The sequence below is a fragment of the Onychostruthus taczanowskii genome, unplaced genomic scaffold (genome assembly GCF_017590055.1).
Source record: "Onychostruthus taczanowskii isolate IOZ18803 unplaced genomic scaffold, ASM1759005v1 scaffold52, whole genome shotgun sequence".
NCBI lineage: Eukaryota > Metazoa > Chordata > Aves > Passeriformes > Passeridae > Onychostruthus > Onychostruthus taczanowskii.
Genome location: NW_024502791.1, coordinates 5,447,154 through 5,460,279, shown reverse-complemented (window position 1 = coordinate 5,460,279; position 13,126 = coordinate 5,447,154). Strand labels below are relative to the sequence as shown.

Genomic DNA, 13,126 nt, shown 5'->3' with positions numbered 1-13,126 from the left:
GAGGATGATGTCATACAACCAAAATAGGCAGGAATATTCACTGTCACAGTAGAATAAACAAGGTGAGGTTAGCTCTTTACCCTCTGGAAACCATTCCACCTTATAAAGGACACTGTAACCTGTATCCTGCATGGCTCTCTATGCTCAGGCCCTGTTGATACCTTTGTATGGAAACTTGTTAAATATACAGCAAATTAAAACAGGTAATTAATCGTTATAGCATGTTACAAGTTCCAGTAGTTGGGGTTTTTGTTGTTGTTTCAGATGTGTTTGCTAGTGCACTGGCAAGGTGCAGTGAGAATTTTGTAGGCTGCCCTAGCACACCTAGAGGCATACAGTAACTCAGCCTGGGTGGGAAATGGGGGACATAGGAGAAAGCTATAACGTCTTCCTCCTTGGAATAGCCTTTTTTCCCCTGCTTCTTTACCTGGTACAACTGAGTGTTCATATTCTGTTTTTACTATTTTGTCAATTAATTGTTCTAAATGTAAGGTATTTTTCTCTTCAGTTGGCGATGCATGCATACCCATCTGTAATGCAGACACAAACATATCTGCTTCCACATTTTATGTTGAATTCTTACAGCTTCTGCAGGGCTCCAGCTGTATCTGTGTTTTGCACTGGTTTCCCTGGGGCTGTTTTACTGGTGAGGCAGAGTTCAAGATCTAGAAAACAGGTCTAGGTCCAGCACAGCACAAAACCCACATGATGGCTTAGATGAATGTTCCTTGGCTTGTGGAGTTTTAAAATCCATGGTGGCTGTCAGCAGAACCAATAAATTCTCCATCCTTGGCGTTAGACAGCAACACAGTTCTGTTGGCAAGGTCAATGTCTGCAGTTTGGAGTTTATCATCTGTCCAGAAGGTATGTCTTTATACAGAAGATACCTTTTATATAAAGAAAAGTCTGTGAGGAAGTGTGTAATGTGACCAAGAGTGAAACAGCAGATTGTGTTTACATGAGGACAAATGTGAAGTGATTTAGTAGCCTTATTAATTCAAACTGCCATGAGCAAATCTGGTGGTAAGGTCAGTGGGGAACAAACACTCAATATAATTTTTTGCATTCAAAATGTGGATCCTTAATTATGAAACAAGATACTCAAATAAAACCATGAGGTAACATCCTGATTAATAATGTTTTCTTCAACAGCAGTGTACTACAAAGTGACCTTTCAAGCATTTTGTTAAGAAAAAAAAAGTCCTGTATTTATTGCAAGTATTTGCTGATTTTATGCCAGCATAATATAAATCTAAGCAGCTGTAGGTACACAGATCAGTAGACTATCAAATGCTTTTGTGCTTTTTGTTTTAATAAGGGCAAATACATTTTATTTTCATTTTAGGCATTGCAAAGGCAATCCCTGGTGTTGTCTAGAATGAGTCTGTATGGCCAGCCCAGGGCTACATTCAGCAGAAAACTGTTTTGCTGTATAGAAGCTGTGCTGTTTGATGACAGAAGTGTTAGGGAGCAGGACATAGTCATCCCTTGGGGCTCAGCCTGGCCAGTGGGATGCAACTTGGACTGCCATTCTCTAGAGTTATCTCAGATGATTCATCACAGGTAGGTAAAAAGGGAATACAGTTTACAAGGGGTAATTATCCTTAAAGTCATACTGCTTCTGAAATACTGCATGTGCTGTAATACAGGAGGGGTATTAAGCAGAAGATAAATTACAGTCCTTTTCCCTCCTCATCCCTCTGATTTATTGCTGTATTCTTTTGTGATGTTAAGAGCTGCTCAGTTTGTCACTTGCTTTTGTATTGTACAGCAGTTGTTTTCCTTTTGTGGTAGTCCTGCAGGGCTGAAGGGCAGGAGGGGGAGTAGTTACCACAGAGCAGTAGGACTAGAGAAAAACACGGAAGAAAAATGGGCTAACATGGTTAGAAACCTAAAGTGATGCCAGCTGAGGTTGCCTGTGTGCCTTCAGGACTTCCCCCTCGGCTCATGGCTGAGTCCCAGTGGTGGAGGTGAGTGCTTTTAGGGGGTAGGACACTGACACTGAGCTTTTGGGGGGGCTCACCTCTGTCAGCTCTCCCCCTGGACAGGAGCCTCTTGTCTCATGCAGGGACAGTGACAAGGTGGTGGGATGGCTGCCTGGCTCCTGGCTGGGCTCAGTAACACTTGTCACGTACCAGTTCCTGTTGCAAAAGGCGAGGGAAACTCAAATCGGTTGTGTGAGGCGCTATGGTGGAAATGATTACCTCTTCTGGAATGTACCCTGCTCTCTTCAGTGAGATAAATGATCTGGGTCAGTGCCTCTTCCCTCTTCATTCTACCCTCTCCTGCCCTCTTTCTCTCATAATTTTCTGGGAGTTTTTGTCTGGGTAATCTAAGGTTTAAAAAAACTGTTCATCTTGCACGTCTGAAATGATTCTTGCCCCCTCACCCATGGTACAGTGAAAAAACAAGGAGGCACATTTTGTAAAGGCATCTTCATCAGGATGATGGACGATTCTTAGAATTACTTCTGTAATTACCAGAAGAAATGAAAATAAATGAGAACCTGATATGTGCAATCATGCTTTAATAGTTGGCATCTTAGTCTGTTACCTTAGAGCTGAAGGTTTAGATGAAGGAATTCACTCCTCTTTTTTATGCATCTATTTTATAAAAAAACTAACCAAACAGAACTTGTTGATTCTGTTCAGGTGCAATTGTAGGAAATTATTTAAAAAAAACAACCTGAAACTCTTTAGGCTGGTAGAAAATCTTTATTGATTTGGAATATTGTATAATAAACTCACAGCCAGACATTTCAGAAATCAGAAAATAATATTTCAATGTGCTTTCAAAGACTGTATAGTGTTTTATTGTGTGCTTTTCTGCACATCCATAAAAGACTGTATGGGAGGGAAAGAGTGAAATTAATTTCCAGAGAGAAATGTTTTAGGATACTGGGCATTTTTCCACTGAACATCTCTGTGGAAATCTGGAAAAAAATGTTATTTCAGTTCTCTACAAGAAAACAATGTTCTAACTGCAGTGCTCTTTCCCATCATCAGTAAATTTGAGAAAATTCTTTTGTAATTATTAACTAGCAGAAAAATGGAGCTTTTTTAGGAAAGCAATTTAGGAGATTATTTGCTTTTAAACAGTCTTCTTGGAAGTGTGAACTATGGATGGTATTTGTACTATTGTTTTCTGATTTGCTTTCAGATAGAGGGCAGTTTTAGCCCTTTGGAAAAGATGAGGGAGGAGGACAAGGAGGACAGTATTAACTGTGACATTGCAATATGTGGATTCTCTGCTCTTTGCACTTCTCTCTGCAACTTTCTGCAGTCCATTGAAACCGAATGCCTCCTGTATAGGACAGACTAGCAATAGCCAAGTCCCTAATGGACTTGACAGAACTTTGACTCTTTTCCTCTTGAAGGCTATGGGTGTTTTTTTGAGTGAAGACAGCAAAAGGCAAGGAGAGCTTAAAGCATCATTGATTTATATTGGTTTTTACTGCTGTTTGTTACATAGCTGCAATGCATCAGAACTCATGATGAGTGTATTACTGCTTCATCTGGTATTTTATTCTCGGTATTGCTGTTCATTTTTGTGAGAGTTTACATCCTTAGTAACAGAACTCATTGGGGTAATTTTCAGGGTGAAATTTTGTGCTGCTGAAAACCATTCTTTTAGAGGTTGGCACCAAAATTAGTTGAAAGCCAGTAATAGTTATAGTTGAAAACTGCAACCGACTGTTTGTTTCCTAATAGCACAGCATATGCCCAGCTCCTGGGGGAAAAGACTAGCAGCAGCTGAAGAATGCAGCCTGTGATCTCCTTCTTCCCAGGGATGCTCCACCCAGCCCCATAGCTATAAATGGCAATTGGACTTCAGGGAATTTCAGCAGACAACAAGCTAAGCAATGGCAGGTTCATCTGCAGCTGACATTTTCACTGTTGGGCATGAAATTCATGAACTATGGCCTTGAGCAGTTTAGTGAGCAGTGCAGGATCTGCAGCTTCGTGTGAGCCATGGTTTGGGCTCTGATGGGGTGGCTCAGTGCACTGAAGGTGGTGGCAGTCTCTGCCCGAGCCACTTCTCTCAGGAGACTGTGGGAGAGGCTGGGGCTGAACGAATGCACAGCCCTGGGAAACTTGTTAGCAAGTTTGCCACAAACCCCCATGTTTTATCAGGCAGCTGTGGAGTTGGCCACTGAGAAGCAACTTCATGCATTTGTAGCCTTCCTAACGCAGGTCAGAGCTCGGAGGAGATTTAGTGGTGCTCAGCAGCCAGGGAAAATGGCATTTAATGGAGGAATTCAGTTCATTCACTACATGTTTGTTATTTAGCCACCGTGTAGAAATACACGCTTGTGTTGGCCACCTTGCACTCCCTCCGTGCATGGGAGGAAATAGGGAAAAAGCCATTTCTGGAGGTTTGCCCTTATCTCTGTGAGCCAAACGAAATTAATTGCTTCCCCAAAAGTTCCTGTTCCTCGTTGCTGGTTGGAAGTGGTGCTGAGAATGTCCAGTTAGAGATGGTGGTATTTTGAACACAATCCCACTGCAGGTCTGGTCTGCTCCACAGCTGATGTGTTAGCATTTGAAACAACCATAATTAGCCTGCACTTTTGTTATTGTTGGCTTTCATTTCTCTGTCAAATGGAAAAGGTGAAATTTCACAAAGTCTAAGGGATTCCTGAAGGATAATCCAGTCTGTAATTAATTATTTTTGGATGATAATAATAATGATAAGAGTAATAACACCAGTAACATACACTTTCATTAATTCCATGCTGTGTGAAAAGTCAGAGAGAAAAAGCATGTTTAATGTTTATTCAGTGGAGGATTTGAATGGAGAAGTATAAGGGAAGTAGCCTTCTGTGGAATAATAAACACCAAGTTATACATTGAACAAATGCTTCATTTTTATTATTCTCTCAGTTCCCAGCTGGAAGCATTATTGACTAGCTGTATCCATCTCTACCAAAACGTCTCTTATATACAGTGCTCTCAGGCTGTCACTTTCCAAAGTGACACAGAGAGCACACCTGCAGGCTTCTCTCTGCAACAGCTGGAGTTTTATTGTATTCCTTACGTAAATACATACAATGAGATGTGCCTAGACTTTCACATACCTCCTGGAGATAAAGCTTTAAAGCAAATACCAGATACCATAAAGATATTTTACCTCGTAAAAATGCCACAAAATGTGCAAGTGTTGCAAATGCCTTTAAAATCAATGTCTTCTTTTAGAAATGTACCCAATTTTCAGCTTGGCCCCTGGAAAGCCATTCTTGTAGCTGAGGTTATTTATTCTGTTCCATTTTTTGAATGGGATGCAGCTGTTGAATTCTTCAGACCTGAGTAAAGGCTCTTAAAGAGTTTTATTTATATCCGGTTTTTTTCTGTTGTCCTCTGTGTCTGAACAAATAGCAACAACTTCAGCTACTGAAAATTGTCATACTGCAGCTAAGGCAGGGGGACTTGTCTGAAGAGCTCAACATGTGAGTACATGTGTGTAATTGTATTAAAGTGAGTGTGACTTCTGAAGGAGGTTGGCATGAGGGTGACTCTTCCCCCTAGTGCAGAAGTTCCTGTAGGAGATCCCTAGGGATCTGGAGGACAAAGAGTGTGCCTAAGGCGATCAGCTAAAACTCATCCACAGCCTGCTAGAAGCATATTGCAATGATACTTAAGTGTATAATCCCTCTCATTTAAAAATGCAGTTTTGGATTGAGTTTCCCTTGAGTATACTTTGTGATTATTAATGAGCTGTATCAAATAATCATATTTAGCTCATTAAAGGGCATAATGCAGATATGAGCTCTTTAGACCCCGTAAACCTCAAAATTAATCTCTAGACCCATATGTTGCTAGAAATCTTTGATAGTAAGCTGAAGTGCTGTGATATTTTGATGTGAGTAGAGTTTGATAAAAGTTCAAAAGCGATATGCAGTGCTGTTATGTGCCTGTGGGGTGGGGAGTTCTTTGTACAGCAGCAGTGCGAGATCCAGCAGGAAGCTCAGCCTGGGAGGCAGTTGCTGGTTTTACAAGGATGCTGCAGTGAAAGCTCTTTGACTTCCTGTGTCTGTGTGCCTTTTTTCTGCAAGTGCTTCATACTGGCTCTTAAAGTCCACACTTTTAGTTCCTCTTCTTTCCACTAAAGACTTTGCTCAATCAATAACAAAAGGTAAAATTCAAAGAGGCATTCGTGGATCTTTGAGCTGACTAATATGTATTTTAATTGCAGTAGTAATAATGTTGGCAAGAGGAGCTGTTGTGACTACTTAACACAGACATATTAAAATAATTGGATTGGGGATGCTTGCTAGATTGCAATTAAAAATTTTAAATAGGAGCAGAGGGCGTTGACAGTCAACAACCAAGGCATACAGAGAATAAGGGGAGGGCAAGACAAGAAATAGAAGAGGGGGTAAGCAGAGGACATTAGAAAGCTTTCGTGCTCTTCATTTATCTAAAAATAGGTTTTCAGTCTGCCTTTGAGTTTGTTTATGTTTGTCTTTCCTTTGGATACTGTGGATGGAGACGTGTCTTTTCAAATGCATTGGGAGTAGGGCCTGTGCTCTTTGAGCTTGATTTCTGAAACAGAACTTGGAGCTGTGCTTGCACATTTGGGGAGCTGCTGTGAGCTTCTCCCTGGCCATGCTGCTCCCTCTGAGGCCTGGACAAGACTCTTCCTGCACCCTCTTTTTTAAAATCTAGTGCAACATTTTCCAAAATATCAGTTAAGTCTGTAGTTCTCTCTGTGTTCCACTTTCTGCAGGTCAGATATCTAAACACCTCCAAAGGTGGAAGTTTGTCCTTGTGGCTCAAGGGCCGGTGAGATGTGGGCTGTACCTAATGCTGCTTGTCACACATGGATTTTGGAGCTACACTAAAAATAAAATCTGCTCTGTGGTTTTATGAAAACAAAGCTGTAAAGTGGTGTTTTCAGGATATTGCAATAACTGCGTTTAAAAAGTCGTTGAGAAAATACCAAGTGTACTCTTCTTACAGACTACAGCAACAGCACCAGCATGTTGGAGCAAACCCAGCTTTAGTTCCTCCAGGATGGTTTTTCTATTCTCCATCAGACTTTCAGTCTCTGCAGCTCCTGGTGATGTTTTCCTTTTCTGGAAAGAGGAATGATGCTGCATGTTCTCTCTTTATCTGTCTCAATGTATGGGCTTTTATTAGAGTCTAATATAACTTGTCAGAGTACTTACGTCATCTCTTTTGGAGTCATCAGTTTCTGGTGATGGATAACACTTAGAAACAAGAGATAACCCCCCCCAAGTTAAATATATTTAATTGGTTTTTATTTGCTTTCTGCTTTTTAGAGATTGTGAGGCACAGGCAGAGAGTGTCTGGAACAGATGGGTGTTTTGTGGTTACTGGACCAGACAGCAGAGATACAATTAAAGTGCCTTTTTTGCATATGCAACTTGCAACCACTTCTCTATTTTCACAGGTCTTAGGATCATATGATGTGTAAATTTAATAGAGGTTGTTTTACTTCTCTTATTTATTTCTATTTTTGAATGAGCTGCTTTAGCTGAACCTAGTGCATATAACCTTGTATGACTGTGGATGTTCAGTCTGTCTCTCAGGCTCCATGGTAGAGTTCAAAAGGAATACAGGAAAGCCTAAACTAGTGTTTTTCAGTTACTTGTCACGGAAATGCAAAGATCCAGTATGTTTTTATCCATGGTAGTTCTGCTGTGTCTCTTAGAAGATATTGTGCAGGGGGTTTTATACTCCAGGTTCTTTCTAATGAGCCTGGAGCGCTTTTGGTGGTGCAATGTCATCCCTGGAGGTGGATGAAGGAATCTGCCCTAGGAACTCTTGCATGCAAGGGAGGGGAAAGATAAGTAGTTATACATACAAAGTTCTTGAATGGCAGCCCCCATGAGGCGCACCAGCACATTTTGGACCAAAACCATCATTCTTAGCTGCAAATGGGTTTTAGATTTTCACTAAGCCATCATTATTGTCCACAGAAAACATATTTTTCATGATGTTCTTTTAAGACAAAATCCTATTTTTTTTCCACTTAAAAAACCTGAGATTTTCGGTAATTTCTGTTTTTGAAGCTATTTTTTGGCAGTCCCATGGGGTATTTATGTCTGGAATTGGTCATTCATGTAACAACAGATCAGCCAGAGGAATTCTCAATGCCTGGTAATTTGGTTCTCTTAATCCTGCACCTCTCCAGAGTGTGAGTGAGTCCTTGGAATTTTGCACAATTAAGAAACAAACTAAAAGTCCCGTACTCCTTGTCTGTGAATGACAAAGTTACAATCTCAGAAGTGTGTAATTTTTCTATGAGAGTTTAGGCCAAGCTCAATTGAAAATTTTGAGATGAACATTTTTGAGTGTTCTGGGAAAAAAATCAATCCAAAGAACAAAACAAATGTTTATTTTCTTCCTTTTGGTTGCTGATAGGGTATATTTTATTTAACCTCTCCATAAACTATGAATATTTTGTGTTATAACATTTAATTCTGATACCATGCTTTTAAATATAAAGCTGTCCATTACTGAAAAAAGTAGTTTGAAATGAGAAAGATAACTTCCTAGATGTGCTGGTAGATGATAGAAATTATATATAAATAAGTTCACTTAGACAGTGTAGGCAGCATGCCCCAAAGAACACTGGGTTTTCTTGCAGGGAACACTTTCATTGCATAGTGAATAACCTGAAGAATCCAGGTTCAAAGCAGAATTCCATTTCAAAGAAGGAAACACTGTCAACCTGTATTTCCAATAAATATGAATTTGTACCTATAGTTCCAATATTGTTTCACTTTTTTTAGACCTAAGATAAAAGGAAAAACCCGTCTCTGGAGCTCAGAAGTAAAAGTGGAAAAGGCCCTTTCAATACTTCACAGACATTAAATTTTATCTTTATGCAGGCCACCAAGAAGGATTGGTGATTTTTAGATACATTTTTTGCAGGGCAGCTGCTGTGCAGAGCTGGAAATGGCAGTTCCTTCATCACATGGTCTGAGTGAGCCAGGCTCAAGAAGGAGCACAACCCCATTTCCAGTTATAGAAATAGAAGAGATTTGCTGATGAGGGAAACTCCGAGAATATTGGGGCAAAGGATATGTGGGCTAAAGAAACTTATTTTTGAAGAAAGATTGCAAGGGCTACAAATGTACAGAATATTTTCGAGAGGACTAACAGGACACTGCTCTTTGGCTGCAGCATCTTGACAGTCAGTGACAGTACTTTGCTGAGGCTATTCAGCTCTCTCTACAGATAAGAGAGTTGTTTTGCCTTGGAAATTTTGTATGATTTGATGTCTAATGTGCAGCACACCAGCTGGTCTTGGCACCTCTCAGCCCTGGGCAGCGGTGTGGAAAAAGGCTGGAAATGGAGGTGAGGAGGATCTGATGTCGGATCTGAGGCACTGAAAATGCTGAGGCCTCTGCATTGATTTCCCTGGGCTTTCATAAGGCTCCAAAATTAGGGACTTCTGATATTTGAGTTTGGTGCTGCCAGGAGCCAGGCTAATGGCCAAGATGTCAGCCCAGGAGTGTTCTGAGCTGGGGCTCTCATACCCTGGCTGGTGGGCAGCTCTTCAGCCTGCTGATTTAGAGGTGGACAAAGCATCTGGGTAGATATTTGGAGGGAAAAAAAATGCAGAAAGTTCCACTACATAATCTCCCTTGCCATTGCCGTGAACTCTAGCCCGTGACTCTGTGTGCGATCCGATGAAGCTCTAGGTCGTGCCAGCCGACAAACAAACTTGTCACTCTGAAGAATGACTTGGTGAAAAGCCACACAGGGCAGAGCTGCCATCAGAATAATTGGTGATTCACTGTTTGTTTCTCACAAATTCCTACGCTCTCTGCCCACGCGCTATAGATGACAGCATTCTGTATGGGGACTGTGAACATGACAGACATTATTTATCAAGCAACGCCTTTATCAAGGATTTTTTTTTTTCCCCTAGCAGACTGTGTAAAAATGCTCAGTCTCTATGTTGCTGTTATCAAATTATGTTATATCTGGCCTGCCTGAGTAAGTTTTCAAAGGTGTTTTATAAAGCTCTGTGTGAGAACGTCATGCAGAAGCTGCTGAGAGCTCCTTGCTGTGTTCTAAGGTGCCACAGCAGCTGTGTCCAGCACTCTTGTCTTCTCCTGATAGAGGGAGAGCTGGGGCAGTTGCAGTTGGTTCTGAGCTTGCACATCCCCAGGTTGAAGGATTTTTGGGAGGAGTTCTGCCCCTTCCTCACAGCTCCTTGCACTAGCTCAGCACATCTCTGGAGTAAGAAGCAGGGAACCCAGTCACAACTTGTCTGTGTGACTGAGCTTTTCCTTGGGCCAGCCTCTCAGCTTGCTTCAAAGCACAGAAAGGAAAATATAATTTTTCCTCTTTAAGATTCATGACGTCTGGCAGCAAAAGGTGTCCTGGGAGTTGCAGCTGCTCCAGCCGGGCTCACTCTCAGCTGCTTAGTACACAGCTGCAGGTCAACAACATTATTCTTAATTTATTTTATGATGCGGCATATCTGGATCTGCATCCTTAATTCAAGCCTGAATATCTGATCAAATACTGAAGAACACTGAAGACAAAAGAGAGCTCAGTTAATGGGTAAGGAAACCAAATAATCTTGTATGTCATAGGATAGAGGAAAGTGTGATGGAGAACATGGTCTGAATGTGGTGTTCGTGGCAACATCAGGTTTAATGTTTTGGGGCTTTAGATGAGTTTGAAGAGAAGTGAACATCTTTGATTCAGTGGGGGGAAAAGCAGGCACTACCAAGTACTTACCAGGCTCTGGAAATCCATCAACAAACTGAGAGCCTTCCAATACTGTTTGTTTTCAGACCAGTTTCCTGACCATGCCGGTTTGCATAAAGACTGAGAGTAATGAAACTATGGAATGAGAAGTGACATTAACATTTGGAAACCAAACTGTGTAATTAAGCTGATTTGTATTTTAGTGGCTTCATCAGGTGGTTTGCTTTGGATTCTGTGGTGACATGTTTATCTTTTTTTGTATGCTCTGTGCATGAAGGGCACGTAACCCAGGCAGTTGTGAGAAAAATATGCTGAGGATAAAGGGGTTTTGAAAGCTGATGGCGTGACAGCTGCCGCTGCATTGGTTCATTTTGGCAAATAACAGTTTCTGTATGCATCAGGTTTTATGGCCACGGCTGCATTATTGTTGCATTTTTAAATTCGAGTTAACTGCATACAAGAAAGTAGAGACCCAGAGCTGTTCATCATCTGGCTCGGCCTGTGAGGAGCTTGTAACTCTAGCAATTGTTTCTGTTTTTCATAACAGTGGGAACTTTATGGCTATTTTTCCCCTTTTCTGTCCAAAGTAAATGTGCTGTTTTAAAACAAAGAAAGAAGTGGTGGAATGTCTGGTGGGCACAGTTTGAACTCGGGGTCCTTCAGGTTGGGGGGGGCAGTTTAGAAAATACATCTTTTTCCTGAAAATTGATGTTACAGCACAGTGTTTTTATTTGTGTGGATCATTTTACATTTCTTACTTTAGAAGTCACATTTTTAACAAGCCTCCATGTTAACAGACAATGGTGAGCTTCAAGGTGCTTTTTAGTGATCTTTCCAGGTACATACAAAGATCCATCAGTCTGACCTATAGCTATATATCCATTCAGAGCTGTTTATATAGTTCCAGTATAGTTGAACTAATTTCTTAAAAAAATATTTAAACTCTGTTTGATATTGAACTTAATGGCAAATCAGCAGAGTCATGTGTGCAAACAGTAAATTTTTTATAAGAAATGCCAAAATAGTGCTTTGCATTAAGCTAAAGTAATGTCCTGTGCTGTGCTTTGCAAAAAGGGTTCACATTGTGCTTCATTGCATAGAAAGAAGAGGAAAAGTAATTCCATGGATGAAAAGTATTTCTAATACTAAGGAGCGCAAAGCCACCTCTTTGTACTCACAGTTTTTCTTTCTAATTAGAGTTTGTATATTTTCTGAACTTTTCCATAGAGAATCATCTTTGCGGGGTCTTCAGGAAAGAGACAGAATCAGCAAAACAGCTGCTGGTGTGGGTGGAATTTGATATCCTAGATCTTATAAAAACCCCAACAAACAAAGGAAGAAACACAGTCCCAATAAACTGGAGCAGATTGGCAGAGCACTGTAACTCACTCGCTGGTACAGACTTGTCCTGGGCTGCATGACATCAGTGTGTAGCACAGGATGGTGTTTGCACACGTGAACATAGTGAGAGAGTGATAAAACTGAAGTGTAGAGTGATTATGTAGCAAAATAAGTGAAAACTCCTGTTCTCTAAAAGCTAATTGCTTACTTGTTGCATGTTTGAAATGCACTTTTCCCTGCCTTCCAGAGCTCCTGTGTCACTTACACTGCAGCACTGCTGCCTGGTGATATAAACTCATGACTCAAAGAAAACTCCCTTAAAATAGAAAATGGCTCCTACAACCTTTTCTCAGCCTTTATCTCAGCCAGTTTGTGAAAAAGAGAAGGGGCATGAGGAAGCACACATGGTCACAGTACAGAGTTGGTGCATGGCTGCTGTTAGAGGTGTCTGAGTCAGCTCTGAGAGTAGCCGTTCATGTAATGAGTTTGCAGATGGCTCTGGAGGGCACTGGCAGTCTCTACTGAGGCTCAGCATAGTAGGGTGGGAGATGTTGCAATAGATAATGGCCTCCTGAGTAGGGCAATTCTCTGGAATGGGGTAAACCTGGATCCATGGGCCAAGCCCAGCAACATGATGTTCAGTAAGACCAAGTCCTGCACTTGGCCATAACACCTCTCCAGTCTGGGGGAAGAATGGCTGGAAAGTGGCCCCATGGAAAAGGACCTGAGGGTGCTGATTGACAGTTTCATGAGCCAGCTGTGCCCAGGGGGCCGAGAAGACCAATGGCATCCTGGCCTCTACCAGAAATAGTGTGGCCAGCAGGTCAAGGAAAGTGATACTTCCCCTGTCCTGGGCACTGGTGAGGTCACACCCCACATCCTGTGTCCTGTTCTGGACCCCTCACCACAAGAAAGACACTGAGGTACTGGAGTATGTCCAGAGGAGAGCAGTGGAGCTGAGGAAGGGGCTGGAGCACAGGTCCTTTCAGGGGTGGTTGAGGGAGGTGGGATTGTTTAGCCTGGAGGAAGAGAAAGGTCAGTGGGGATCTTACTGCTCTCTGCAACCAGCAATAGGAGAGGACATACCCTCA

General features: G+C 41.6%; 1 protein-coding gene across 2 annotated transcripts in view; it reads left to right on the top strand.

The window, feature by feature from the left end:
- ARHGAP6 (Rho GTPase activating protein 6) overlaps positions 1-13,126 on the top strand; it is a 159,476-nt gene that overhangs the window by 78,638 nt on the left and 67,712 nt on the right. Inside the window, exon 1 of one of the 2 annotated variants that reach the window (XM_041416567.1) lies at positions 10,439-10,544. The exons of the other annotated variant lie outside the window; for it this stretch is intronic. The gene's annotated coding sequence lies outside the window, so the exon portion shown is untranslated. Of the gene's footprint in view, positions 1-10,438; positions 10,545-13,126 lie in introns of those variants that run through there. 2 annotated transcript variants of the gene reach the window in all.